Source organism: Puma concolor, chromosome C1 (assembly GCF_028749965.1).
Source record: "Puma concolor isolate L17-30 chromosome C1, mPumCon1.1.hap2, whole genome shotgun sequence".
Taxonomy (NCBI): Eukaryota; Metazoa; Chordata; class Mammalia; order Carnivora; family Felidae; genus Puma; species Puma concolor.
The window spans coordinates 45519108-45532699 of record NC_141674.1 but is presented as its reverse complement, the minus strand read 5'-3'; the positions used below and the strand labels follow the sequence as shown (position 1 = coordinate 45532699).

Sequence of the window (13592 nt, the reverse complement as noted above, 5' to 3'; positions counted from 1 at the left end):
AGAGACAGTCCTAGTGGGAGAAGGCAGGGAAAGGGGTGCAGTTTAGAGCTGGGCAAGTGTAAGCCTTTCTTATGCAGATGGGAGGCCAGGAGCAGCCCTTGTGAGGAGTGCCTACCCTGCGTGGCCACTGTGCCTCGCTGTTCCGTTTAACCTGGAAACAGTTCTGTGGGATAGCTGTCTCTGCTTCTGTTTTCCAAGTGGGAACTGACAGGGAAGAGTAAGGTTGCTCAGGGCCACGCCCCTGACTCTGCAGAGAGTCAAGGTTCAAAGGCAGCCAGAGAATGCTGTGGGTATGGTGAACCAGTTCAACATCACAGAGGCATTTAGCAGTTACCGGGAGTGGCACCCTAGCCTATTTGACACCTGAAACAGATCATTTAAGACCCCCATTGCCCCCAAATGTCAAAATCATTTTCAGTGAGAGATATGAAACAAAACATGTAATGAGGTTGAGAACAGACATGCAGACAATGAAAATTTTTAAAATTAAATTTGGTATACGTTATCTCGGTAGGGAAAAGTAAAAACGAATATCCTAGCGTCAACAAAAATATTATACTTCTCAGTTTGTACTGTTTCAGTGTTTTAAATTTTAAATGCAAATAAAATCTCTAAGTGGTCACATACAATGATGAAATTGAATTGATTCAAATTTTGTGTTTTTGTCTTTACAATTACTGTGTTACTATTGCTTATTTTGAACCTAGAGTTTAAATGCATGGCTGGACCCAATGAGATTGGATTGATACCACGAGGAGAATGCACTTGCACCAAATACGTGTAGCTGAGTTTGGATGTGTTGGGGGTCAGCTGCTTTACGTACATTAGCTCAATTTAATCCTCAACCCAATGACATAGACAAAGTTACTATTATTACTCCTATATTACTGACGAGGAAGCCCAGAGTCAAATGACGGTCTAAAGCCACAGGGCTAGCTCTTAGATGGGACTGAGCTACTGGCGTGGGCACCAGGGTCAATTCCCTGAGCCACTCTGCCTCAGTCCTCTGGTTTCAGTTGTATCTGCCAACACACTCAATGTTCCAATCACCCTACACTGAAGCCATGGGGCGAATGTGTTGTTTTAATGATGAAAGCTCTCTAGGTAAATGTTAGGCTTTGCTGTTTCTTAGAGTGTTTGATTGACTTTGGTTTACTTAGAGGCCATGAAAGTGGAGGCTTGGGAAGATTGAAAACAGGGATTGGGGCAGATAAAAGCTTCCTTTTTCAGAAGAATCTGTCCCCTAATTAATTATGTAATGGATTAAGTAGCACTGATTCAAGATACACTATCCAAGGCACTGTGCTAAAACACTTGGAAAAAAGAGGTATCAGAAAGTATAGGGTAGGATACCCATTTAATTTTTGTGTTTTCTTCATTTTTTATTATTTTAATTCCATTATAGATAGCATACAGTATTATGTTAGTTACAGGTGTACAATATAGTGATTCAACAATTCAATACATTAGTTAGTACTCATCATGGTAAGTATACTCTTGCTCCCATCACCTGTTTCATCCATACCCCGCCCCCCACACCTCACCTCCTGTAGCCATCAGTTTGTTCTCTATGTTTACTCTTAAACAAAGAGAACAAACTGAAGGTTGATGTAGGTCGGGGTGGGGGGGGGGGAAATGGGTGATCGGCATTAAGGAGGGCACTTGTTGGGATGAGCACTGGGTGTTACATGTAAGTGATGAATCACTGGAATCTACTCCTAAAGCCAAGACTATACCGTATATTAATTAACTTGAAAATATTTTTTTTAAAAGACTATGTGTTTTGGTTTGTCTCTTTTTCCTTTGTTCATTTGTTTTGTTTCTTAAACTCTACATATGAGTGACATCATATGGTATTTGTTTTTCTCTGACTTATTTCATTTAGTATTATACTCTCTAGATCCCTCCATGTTGTTGTAAATGAGAAGATATTATTCTTTTCTGTGGCTGAATAATATTCCATTTTATATACACACCACATTTTTTTCCCCATTCCTCTATCAATGGACTTGGGTTGCTTCCATCCTTTGGCTATTGTAAATAATGGTGTGATAAGCATTGGGGTACATATATCGTTTGATTTAGTGTTTTCATATTCTTTGGGTAAATACCCAGTAGTAGAATTACTGGATCATACAGTAATTCTGTTTTCAACTTTTTGAGAAACTTCCATACTGTTTTTCATGGTGGCTGCAACAGTCTGCATTCCACCAACAGTTCACGAGGGTTCCTTGTCTCCACATCCTCGCCAACAGTTGTTTCTTGTGTTTTTGATTTTAACCATTCTGACAGGTGTGATGTGATATCTCATTCTGGCTTTGATTTGATTTTCCCTGATGATGAGTGGTATTGAACATCTTTTCATGTGTCTGTTGGCCATCTATACGTCTTCCATGGAGAAATGTCTGTTCATGTCTTCTGCCCGTTTTTTAATTGGATTATTTGTGTGTTTTTGGTGTTGGGTTGTAGAAGTTCTTTATATATTTTGGATACTAACACTTAGTGGATTACCATGTTAAAACACCATCTGCTTCACCATGGATAGGACTTTCCTTAATTTAAAGTAAGTGGAGTTGGGTCACCTTGGTGACTCAGTTGGTTAAGTGTCCAACTCTTGATATTGGCTCAGGTCGTGATCTTGCAGTTGTGAGACTGAGCACCACATCGGGCTCCACACTAAGCCTAGGGCTGCTTGGGATTCTCTCTCTCCCTCTTCTTGCTCCCCTCCTCTCCTCTCTCTCTCTCAAAATAAATAAATAAATTTTAAAAAAGTAAGTGGGGTGGCCCAAAGCTGGGTGAAGACTCCCAATGCCGAAACTTAGATAGACAGTTAACTTTTGGCCAGAAATTTGGAAACAAATCAATGCACAACCCTAGGAGTAGATCTCTTCTGTTTTTGAGACCACAGCTGTGGTTGAAAGAGTAGTGGGGAGATTGCCGGTGGTAGCATAGTATACATCCTCTCTGAAGAATTAACGATAATGAGGGCCAATAGGAGGCCTCCTGGGGCCTGTAAGGTCCTGAGTTCTCTGTTTGCTCCATCAGGATCAGAGTGTGGGAGTAGGAGAAGGTCCCAGTCCAGCTTGCTTTATACTACACTTGGCCTGAGAGCCATGAATTATCAATTTGCTTTTTAGATAATGTGGTTAGAAGGTAATTCCACCAACACCTAAGAGGTCACAGAAAGGTTTCAAGGTCAATATATTTCTCATTGAGCAATACCAACAGAAGTTCTGCTTGGATTTTGAAGCACAGACATGTGTCCATATTCTGTTTCTGCCACTTGCCCTTCTAAGTCTTCTCTAAGTTTTTGTAATATGGAAAGAATAATAATAGCTTTGTGGTAATCCTCATTTGTAGTATGGGAATAATAGTAAGAGCGTTACCCTCCTTAGGGTTAGGAATATTAAATGTGAAGGTAACAGTTAGAATGTATGTCTACAGTCTTTTACCTGGAACCTTTAGGTCTAGGTGTCTTAGAATTCAAACACTTTTGGAATTTTTAATATTATAAGATATGCTCAACTGGAAACACCCTATAATGAGATACATTCTTCCCCCCCACCAAAGCAAAATGTTTGAATTGTTGCTCTATGTGGGATATATAAAGACAACAAATTGCCTCACATAAATTTAGGATGGGTTTTACTGCCAAATGAGTTTGCCACTTGCAAACAAAACAACCCCTTCCATTTTTCGAAGCTTCGTGAATTTCACAATTGCAGTTGAGGAATTGTGGACTTAAGATAACAATGTCAAAGGCCTGGCTTCTCCTGAGTAGTCCTTCTGTGCTGGCTGGTAGCATCTGCCATGGCTCACTGCAGCTCTCCTGTGCGTTGGTTCCTGGTCTCCCCATTCCACATCCCAGGGACTGAGTACAGCCCAGTCCAGCCCCAGTCCTCCTGTGGGAATTGTTTATTCCTTTGAAGTGACAACTAGGCCAGGCCAAGGGGTTCAGACGCTGAAGCTGCTGGGGTTCCCACACCTTGGCTTAAGTGAGTCATGCCCTCTGCATGAAGCCCAGTGCCCACTTTGTCAAGTGGATCTCTCACTAAGTCTCTCAAACCTTTTTTGAACAGTTGGCACCCAAAGTAGAAGTTGTCCCCTCTGCCCTGTGACCCTCAGTTGTACCAGCATTACCTTACATCTGCCTTCCCCACTAATCTCTAAGTTCTGTGAGAGCAAATTAAGGTCCTTCTCAGGTTGGTTCTTTTCCCATTATAGCATTCCCAGAGTCAGCAGGTAGCCACATATATTGAATGCATTAGTGGGTAGAAGTCATCATGCGTATGGAGTAATTAGCACAGCCCCTGGCAAACCGTGTGCACTCCAAAATGGTAGATATTATTAACATATTCTTATTTTTGTTGTTATAAATCCCTAGTACTAGGAATGTGTTTTTCATATTATATCCTTCATCTTGACTCTACAATTCAGTAGAAGTTTCTTATAATCATGGAGCACAAAGCAGCTCTGCGTTTGCTAATGCCATACACGAGACAACAGGCTCAAATGGAGTCACTTATGCTGAGCCCTATGTCAGCAAATTGAGACTTAATTACGGTTTTGGCTCTCCTAGAAATAGAGTCTTAAACCAATCTGGAATCACCTGATCAGAATAGTTAGATAATTTGCCTGTTAGACCCCTGCCAGCCTCTAAAGGAAAGTAACTTTACCATAACCAATCCGCTTTTCCTTAGTATAACTTCCTTGTTCCTGCTCTCTTCTGCCTATAAAAGTCTTTCATTTTGTACAGCTCCTCAGCTCCTTTCTACCTGCTAGATTGGGTGCTGCCTGATTTATGAATCATTGAATAAAGCCAAGGAGATCTTTAAAATTGACTCCCTTAAATTAACAATAAGAGCAGATCAGCTATTGCATGTTGGGTAACTTGAGGTGTGCAAGTTACTATAAGAAGAAAATTATTTCAGTGCTCCATAGAAAGCAAGGAGGATACCAACTAAATGGTTTAATGCTGCCCCACATAAGTATATATGTCTTTTCTTTGTTATGACATTTTACATTTTTCTCTGGAAGTTAAAAACTCACATTAAATGACTCAAGTTTTTTTAAAAAAAAATATTATTGGGAAATACTGAGAAAGCAGCTAGTTTTAGATCTCGTTGTTCACCAAGACCTCTTCCAAATAATGATGTGTCCAAGTTCTTTCCGTGAAGTGTCTCAGTGTTAATTATGCTTAAAAATCTTTAGAACGCAACATAAATTTAACTACGTTTAAAAAAAGAAAGTCTTAAAGAAATATGCTACCATATATATTTTATCTTGGGATAAATGGGTTTCACATCATTTATGTTTTTTTATACTTTTCATAAATTCTGAATTCCCTAAAATTAGCCTGTAATAGTAATCAGAAAATGTAGATGGAATATTTTTAAATCTCCATATTATATTTTGAATATAATATTTGACCACAATTTTGTAAAAAAAAAAAAAAAAAAAAATATATATATATATATATATATATATATATATATATATATATATGCCATAGAAACAGTCTGGAAGGAAATACAGTAAACTCTTAACACACATTATCCCTGGATATTAAGACTACATGCCACTTCCTCTATTTTTCTGAATTTAATCACTTCATAAGGTTTTTTTTTTTACTTTATAAATGACTTTTTACTTTATCATTTATAAATGATTTATAAATGATTTTTTACGTTAAAGGGACATATGGATAGGACATGGGTTTTGCTTTGAAAAACTTGCAAAGATATCTGGTGCAAAGTTAATGATTGGAAGTAGATTGTGGTATTTAAATGTCCAGGCTGAGAAAACATTTCACTAGAAGTCAAAATGCTTTGGAAAAAAAATCAGGTTTCCACTTTGAAAAATTTTAGTGAGATAAATTGTCACTTGTCTCGCAAAGATGATTTTAGAGTGGAAAGTGATTCTGCAGCCAGGAACTTGTGCACTGTGTCTAATTCTTCTCCACCCTGCAAAGTCTATTTTATATATAAAAACCGTAAGAAACCGAACAATGCAAAAGATGTTTGCTGAACTTCCTTGAAGTGTAAAAGTAAAATGAATCATTATGCTTTAAAATACTGAAACGTCAATTATGTTTTTTGAGAATTTTTATGTAGTAGGTCCTCAATAAAATTTGAAAACCACAAATTATTGTCCTTGGAAGTTTTATACTGGTGAGGATACAGATGTAGCATCTGACAGTTAAGGACAAAATTGACAGCTGTGTAACTATTATCGTATGAATGTTTTCCCTCTTTCCTTTGCCCATTTGAATCCTCTCCTGATTTCAAGACTTGATTTATATGCTACCTCTCTTCAAGGAGGCCCCCATGGCTGCTCTAGCTGAAAGCCTTCACTCCCTCCTATGACATCATTTAGCATTTCTTTCCCCTAGCTCTCTTTTGAAAATTAATTATTTTTTTATTATACTATATATTTTCTTAAACAGTCCATTAAAATAGCTACGCTCATTTCTATACAAGGTTCGAATCCTCTTGTAAAATGACCTTAAGTCTTGGATTACCTTCTTTCTCACTTTTGTCTGTCCTCGGTCTGTCTATTCCTGATCTCCTCAACTATTCATACTGCTGCTGAATTCCCTCTTTATTTTCTCAGCTGTCTTATTTCTTTGCTCAGCCCCATCTTCTTGGCCACTACCTAGGCTGTTCTCCTTAACAATACTGGGTGGCTTCCTTGGCTACTACTCTGAGAATTTTTGAACTTCTGACCGTGTTTAGCTCCATTACCACTCAGTCCACTTTTGTGCTTGGGTGGGACTGAGGGTAATAGACCTTGACTATGCCAGGACACTGTGAGCCCTGTGAGGTATGAGTCTGTGTTCTATTACACACACACACACACACACACACACACACACACACACACACGGTATCGAAAAGACATCTGCACCTCTCATGTTTATTGTAGCATTATTCACAATAGCCAAGATATGCCAACAATCTAAGTATCCACTGGCGGATGAACGGATGAAGTCAATGTGATATACGTATACAATGGAATATTACTCAGCCGTAAAAAAGAAGGACACCCTGCCATTTGTGACAACATGGATGAATTTGAAGGGCATTATGCTAAGTAAAATAAGTCAGAGAAAGTCACCTACTCCATGATCTCACTTACACGTAGAACCTAAAAACCCCTGAACTCATAGAAACAGAGGACGGATGGGTGGTTGCCAGAGACAGGGTTTGGGGAAATGGGTGAAGGTTGTCAAAAGGTGCAAACCTCCAGATGCAAAATAAATAAGCCCTGCAGACATAATGTACAGCACGGTGACTGCAGTTAACAATACCGTGTCGTATATTTGAGAGTTGCTAAGTAGATCTTAAAAGTTCTTATCACGAGAAAAAAATGATAACTATGGGAGGTGATGGATTGTCACGAAACTTCAGTTTAGTTTAAGGAAGCCTCGGTTTCCTCATCTGCATGGGAAATAAGATCCTCCACATTTGAGTGTAATAAGGATTAAATAAAATCATGTGCATCTAATACAGTACCTACCATGTGGTACGTACCTACTTTCTGCCAGTTCCTTTTCTCTGTTCCTTTGGGATTATATATAGCTCTGCTTTCCAAAATTTGGAACACCGATTCTATCCTCTGTTAATAAGCATGCTTGAAATAAAGATTCTGCGGCAAATAATTTTGGGGAACGTGGCGGTTATATGTTAATTTTGAAGGATTTCTCCTTGGAATATCTCTAGTGAAATGTGCCAGCCAAATTTTCCCAAATATATTTGACAGCAGATGTCTGCTTTTCATGAGATGTTTATAAAATCTTGGATTAGGGGATCACGTTGCCAATTTAACTCCTCTTTATGCAGACCTCAAAATAAAGCCTCTATTTTATTGACTGATATCCTAAGATAAATTGTTTTTTAAAAAACTGTATTTTTGCAACTGTATACCCGTATAAATCAAGATTTCTCAATACTGTGAAACCAAAACAAAATAGGAAATTAAATTGGATGCTGAAAATGAAATAAGATGACAGCTTGGGAATCGTAAAATGTAACTTCAGACTTCGTGTGTTTAGGAAAACATCCTTATTGTTCTCAGTTAATGACTTCATCAAAGTTTAGTTGCACATTCGAACATAAACTGTATGAAAATTGTCAAATTTTAAAAAATGGAATTAAAATTCCACCTCCAGGTTGGAGTAGTGTTCTGTTGCAAATAGCAGAACTCTAACAAATGTATAAAACAGGAACCAAAAGCTTTGGAGACTGAACAAAAGCAGCACATTTTAGCAGAGAATTGAAGCTTGAGATGAGGGAACCACATGGGAGGCATTCCTTGTTATTTGTGGCTGTATTTTGAAGGTACCCACAATCATGTATAGGTGGCACCAAGTGACAAAGATTCTGATAGAAATCCCTGCCGTTGTTTTGACCAGATGAACCAGTTGAAAGGATTTAATAAAATTCAACATTCATTTGTAGTAAAAACTCAGAAAACTAGGAATGGGAAGAATCATCATTGACTTGATAAAGAGCATCTTCAAAAACCTGCACATAAGATCATAATTAAGATTGAATGCCTTGTCCCTAAAATCAAGAACAGGACAACAATGTTCACTCTTACTGGATTTATTCAACATTGTATTTGAGGTTCTGGCCAGGACAATTAGGCAAGAAAATGAAGATTGGTACTAATATAGGATAGATATATAGATTAATGGAATAGAACCGAGGGTGCAGAAATAAACTCTTAAATTTATGGTCAATTGAATTTTGAGAAGAGTGCCAAAACCATTCAATGGGGAAAGGAGAGGTAATTCCCCAAGTGGGACAACTGGATAGCTACATGTAAAAGAATGGAGTTGGACACCTTCTTCATACTACATACAAAAATTAACTCAAAATGGATCATAGACCTAAAAACAAGCACTAAAACTATAAAACGCTTAGATGAAAATATAGAAAGAAAGCTTCATGACATTGCTTGGACAAATTGTAGGGAGAATTTCAATGTTTTCCTTACTAAGTTTACTCAGGAATTATTTACATACATTACCCTGCGTCTCTTTAAACTTTGTCATCTAATGAATGCCGAAAATTGTATAAACCTATGAAACCACAACCATGAAGATACGGAACATTTTCATCATCCCCCAAAGATTCCTCATTCTTCTCTGCTGTTCATCCCTTCTTCTACCCCTCCACCGTAGGCACCCATTGATACTATTTTTGTCCCTATGGATTGATTTGAAATTTATATAAATGGAATCATACAATATGCATTCTATTGTGTCTGTAGTTTCATTCACTTAGCATATTGATTTTGAGATTCACCCATGTCGTTTTGTATATCAGCAATTCACTCCTTTTTAATTACTTGAGTAAAGGAGCACCTGCGTGGCTCAGTCTGTTAAGTGTCTGACTTCAGCTCAGGTCATGATCTTGCAGTTGGTAAGTTTGAGCCCCACATCGGCCTGGAGCCTGCTTCAGAGTCAGTGTCTCCCTCTCTCTGTCCCTCCCCCTCTTGCACTCTTTGTCTCTCAAAAATAAATAAACATTAAAAATTTTTTTTTAATTACTTGAGTAAATACTTAGGAGTGGAATGGCTGGGGATTATGGAAGGTGTTAAACATTTTAGGAAACCGCTCAATACTTTAGCAAGGTAGAATTATTATTTTGCATTTCCACTCGCAATGTTAGAGAATTCTCCTTTCTCATCTCCCCACCACCACTTGACATTGGCAGTCTATAACTGTAGCCATTCAGATTCATGAGGAGTGGCATCTCACTGTGATTTTAATTTACATTTCCCTGGTGACTAATAACGATGTTGAGTATCTTTTCATGCAGGTAATGTTAATTCTTCTTTCTCTGTGAAATGTCTGTTCAGATCTTCTGCTGATATTTTATTGCATTAGTTTGCTTCCATATCAAAGTGCCACAGACTGGGTGGCTTCAGCAACAACAACATTTTTTTTTTCCCCTCACAGTTCTAGGGGCTAGAAGTCCAAGATCAAGTTGTTGGTAAGGTTGTTTCTCCTCAGGCCTCTCTTCCTGGCTTGTAGAGGAGCATCCTTTTCCAGTGTCTTTGCTTGGTTGGTCCTCTGTGTTTTTATCTGCTCTTCTTACAAAGAGTTTAGGAATTCAACATAGGAATTTGGGGAGGGGGACACAATTCATCTCATAAGGGTCCTCTCTTTGACCCTCCCCCTGAATTCATGTTCTTTTTGTAGGCAAAATAAATTCTCCAAACGCGTGATGGCTGTGGATTACTTGCATATAAAGCTGACTGCTGTCAGAGAAAAGGAGACTGACAAAGTTTTTGATATAATTCTGCTGCCAATTGAAACACAACAAAAAACAGGCAAAAATAACCCCAAACAACAACAACAACAACAACAACAACAACAACAACAACAAACTTGCCTGTGCTAAAAGGGATTCTGACTATCTGAACTTAAAATAATCCCTGAGATCGCCAAGTTCTTTGGGGCAGACAGTAGACTGATAAAAACAGCTTAGGCTCCTTGCCCCCTCACCAACTTCAGAACATATTGCCCAACACCTACTTCAGATGTGGCCCAAAAGAATAACGGAAAGGGAATGATCGGCAGGGGTCCGAGCTAAGGACAATGGAGAACAAAGTACAAGGGATCTACTTCTCAGGTGTGGAGTCAGGTTATAGTTCAGGCACATTCCCCACTCGTAAGCAGGGACCTTCAAGACTTCTGCCCAGTAGGATTTCAGATTTGCTATGGGACACTGTCTGCCCTGTGTCTCCTGTAATTTCCCTTTCTAAATGGGATTGTGTATTGTGGTTTGTCTATCCTATTGTATATTGGGTGTGTGGAGGATAGATAATTTGTCTTTATAGTACAGAGGTCTGTGGATCAAGAGAAGCCACATCTGGACCTAATAAAGACACCATGTTTCACCTCTGATGAAGAGATCGCTGCACATTACCCAGTGTTATGGGCTGACCTGTGTCCTTTTAAAAGTCGTATGTTGAGATCCTAACCCCCAGTACCTCAGAATGTGACTGTATTTGGAGATGAGTTCTTTAAAGGGGTAATTAAGGCAAAATGCTATCGTATAGATAGGCCCTAATCCAGGATGACTGGCATCCTTATAAGAAGAGATTAGGACACAGACTGGCAAAAGGGGAGCCCATGTGATGACACAGGGAGAAGACTGCCATCAACAAGCCAAAGAGAGAGGCCTTGGGAGAAACTCACCCTACCATCACCTTGATCTGGACTTGTAGCCTCCAGAGCTGTGCAAAAAATACATTTCTATGGTTCACACCATGTAGTCTCTGTTGTTTGTTATGGTCGCCCTAGCTAACTGGGCACGTCCAGATGCACTGAACTTTGCGTGCTGCAGTGTTTAGACAGACTTTTGGGGTGACCCTTTGAAAAAGTGTGTGTGTGTGTGTGTGTGTGTGTGTGTGTGTGTGTGTATGTGTGTGTGTGTGTACACAAAGAAGAGGAAAATAAAATTTTGGGCAGGCATGTTAGTCATTAGGGCTATTTATTGATATTTCTGGTGCTTCTCTGTATTCATCATCTTTTTCTACGTTATACTGGTAACAAAATGGCCCCACACTGTCAGTGGTTTACAGCCACCATTTATTTCTCGGGTACGTTACCTGTGGGCTATAGGTAGAACATGGCTCCACTCCAGGCATCGTCCTCATTCCAGAACTCATGCTGCAGGAACAGCTCCTATTTGGGACGCGTCATTCTTGTGACAAAGAGAAAACAGCAACAACAAAAACATGCGGGTGGCTGTAAATCTTGTGCTCCAATGGGACACGTATGACTTCCGCTTCTGTTTCATTGGCTAAGCCTCGTATCAAGGAAGGGGGGGAAGAACACTTGACCTGCGGTCAGATGACAGTGGGTGGGGACGTGTAATCCTTTTACAGGAGGGGGGCATGTAATTGGTACCAGCAGTACAATCCAAGCACACAGCTTAATCGCACATCAAACCCTTTGAAGTTTACTGCTTACGCAAATTAGATGTGAGTGAATGCTGTGGGTGTCGCTTCCAGGAAGAAACCTTTAAAGACCACTGCATGACTCAGCACTTCCCTTTCTCCCCGTTGTGGGGGGAAAGTCAGGGGATGCTCAGTTTACTTGGACCCGTGATGGAAAGGGTGGAGCAGAGAGCTCTGGGCCAGCTCCTGATAGCCATGCAGTGTGAGTAAGAAATTCGTCTTTGTTTCCCTCAGCTACTGAGCTTTTAGCGTTGTTGTCACAGCACAAAATAACTCATTCATTCTGACAAAGGTACTGAAAGAAGTTTGGAAGAGGCGGCCTTTAAAATGCGCGGTGTGCATAGTAGGTGCTTCGCAATATACGACAATGTATCTCTCATGTTCGTTTTGTAACTACAGCTGCTCTCCTTTCTGCAGGTGACCCTGGAGGTTGTGCTCATCACTTCCTTCTTGGTGCTACCTTTAAGGTAGATGATACCTGAGGAGGTTGTTTGCTTATACGGCTTTTGGGGGGAACTTCCCCTTTTCTTTCCCTTTGAGTGGTTGCCGGAGCAGATCCATGTAATACAGTGTTATTGGAATGAGAGGGGTACACAAAAGTGGGGCCGGTGCTTCCCTACCAGGGAATTCCTTCTGGAGCCAAGAGAGATGAATAAGGTTGTCTGTGTGGGTGCTTGGACTGTACAGGTCAAACTTGGGCCTTGCTGTGGGCCAGCGTTCACCTTAGTTGTAGTGGGGTCGTCTGCAGTACAGGACGCTGTAGGTCCAGGGAGGACAGAGTTGATGCACGACAGGGATAGAACAAGAAAGTCAGAAGTATTTGGTTGCTGAATTCACTTTTGCGTCACATCTGGAGTGGCCAAAGGCGTATACCAGGCATCCGCGAGGTATGAACCATAGGCCAAATCTGGCCTGCTGCTTGTTTTTGTAAATAAAGTTTTATTGGAACACAGCCGAGCCCGTTCATTTACCTATGGCTGTTTTTGTGTTATAGTGGCAGAGTTGAGTAGTGGCAATAGAGACTTTATAGCTTGTAAAGCCTAGAATATTTACTCTCTGTCTGTCTGCGGAAAAAGTTTGCTGACCCTTGGTATGTATTATCTCATCCTTTAAGAAATATGTATTTTCAGGAGTGCCTGGGTGGCTTAGGCAGTTAAGCATCTGACTTGGGCTCAGGTCATGATCTCACAGCTCGTGGGTTCGAGCCCCGCATCGGGCTCTGTGCTGACAGCTCGGAGCCTGGAGCCTACTTCCTATTCTGTGTCTCCCTCTCTCTCTCCACCCCCCTCAAAAATAAATGAACATTTTTTAAAAAGTTAAAAAGAGAAATATGTATTTTCAAAATTTATATGTGAGATATATAAATTCATAAATTAACATCTCATACGTAAGTGCAAACAACATATATTCATCAATCAATGCAATTTTCCTGCGTGGCAGTGCAGAGTCAAAAAGATTAGCACATCGGCTATATCTCAATTAAACAAAAAAGACTGGAAAGCACTGCTACGGGTGACATTGAGTCCCCCGAAATATTCGATCAAGGCAATGACATAACCAGATCAGCAGGACAGCTCTAGTGTCAACTTCATTGCTTGTGCAGAAGCAGCAGGCAC

The 13592-nt window shown here is 39.9% G+C and overlaps 1 long non-coding RNA gene across 1 annotated transcript in view; it reads left to right on the top strand.

Annotated features, from left to right (window-relative positions):
• Nucleotides 1-13592, top strand: part of LOC147578040 (uncharacterized) — a 244607-nt gene that overhangs the window by 36690 nt on the left and 194325 nt on the right. The gene's annotated exons all lie outside the window — the stretch shown is intronic.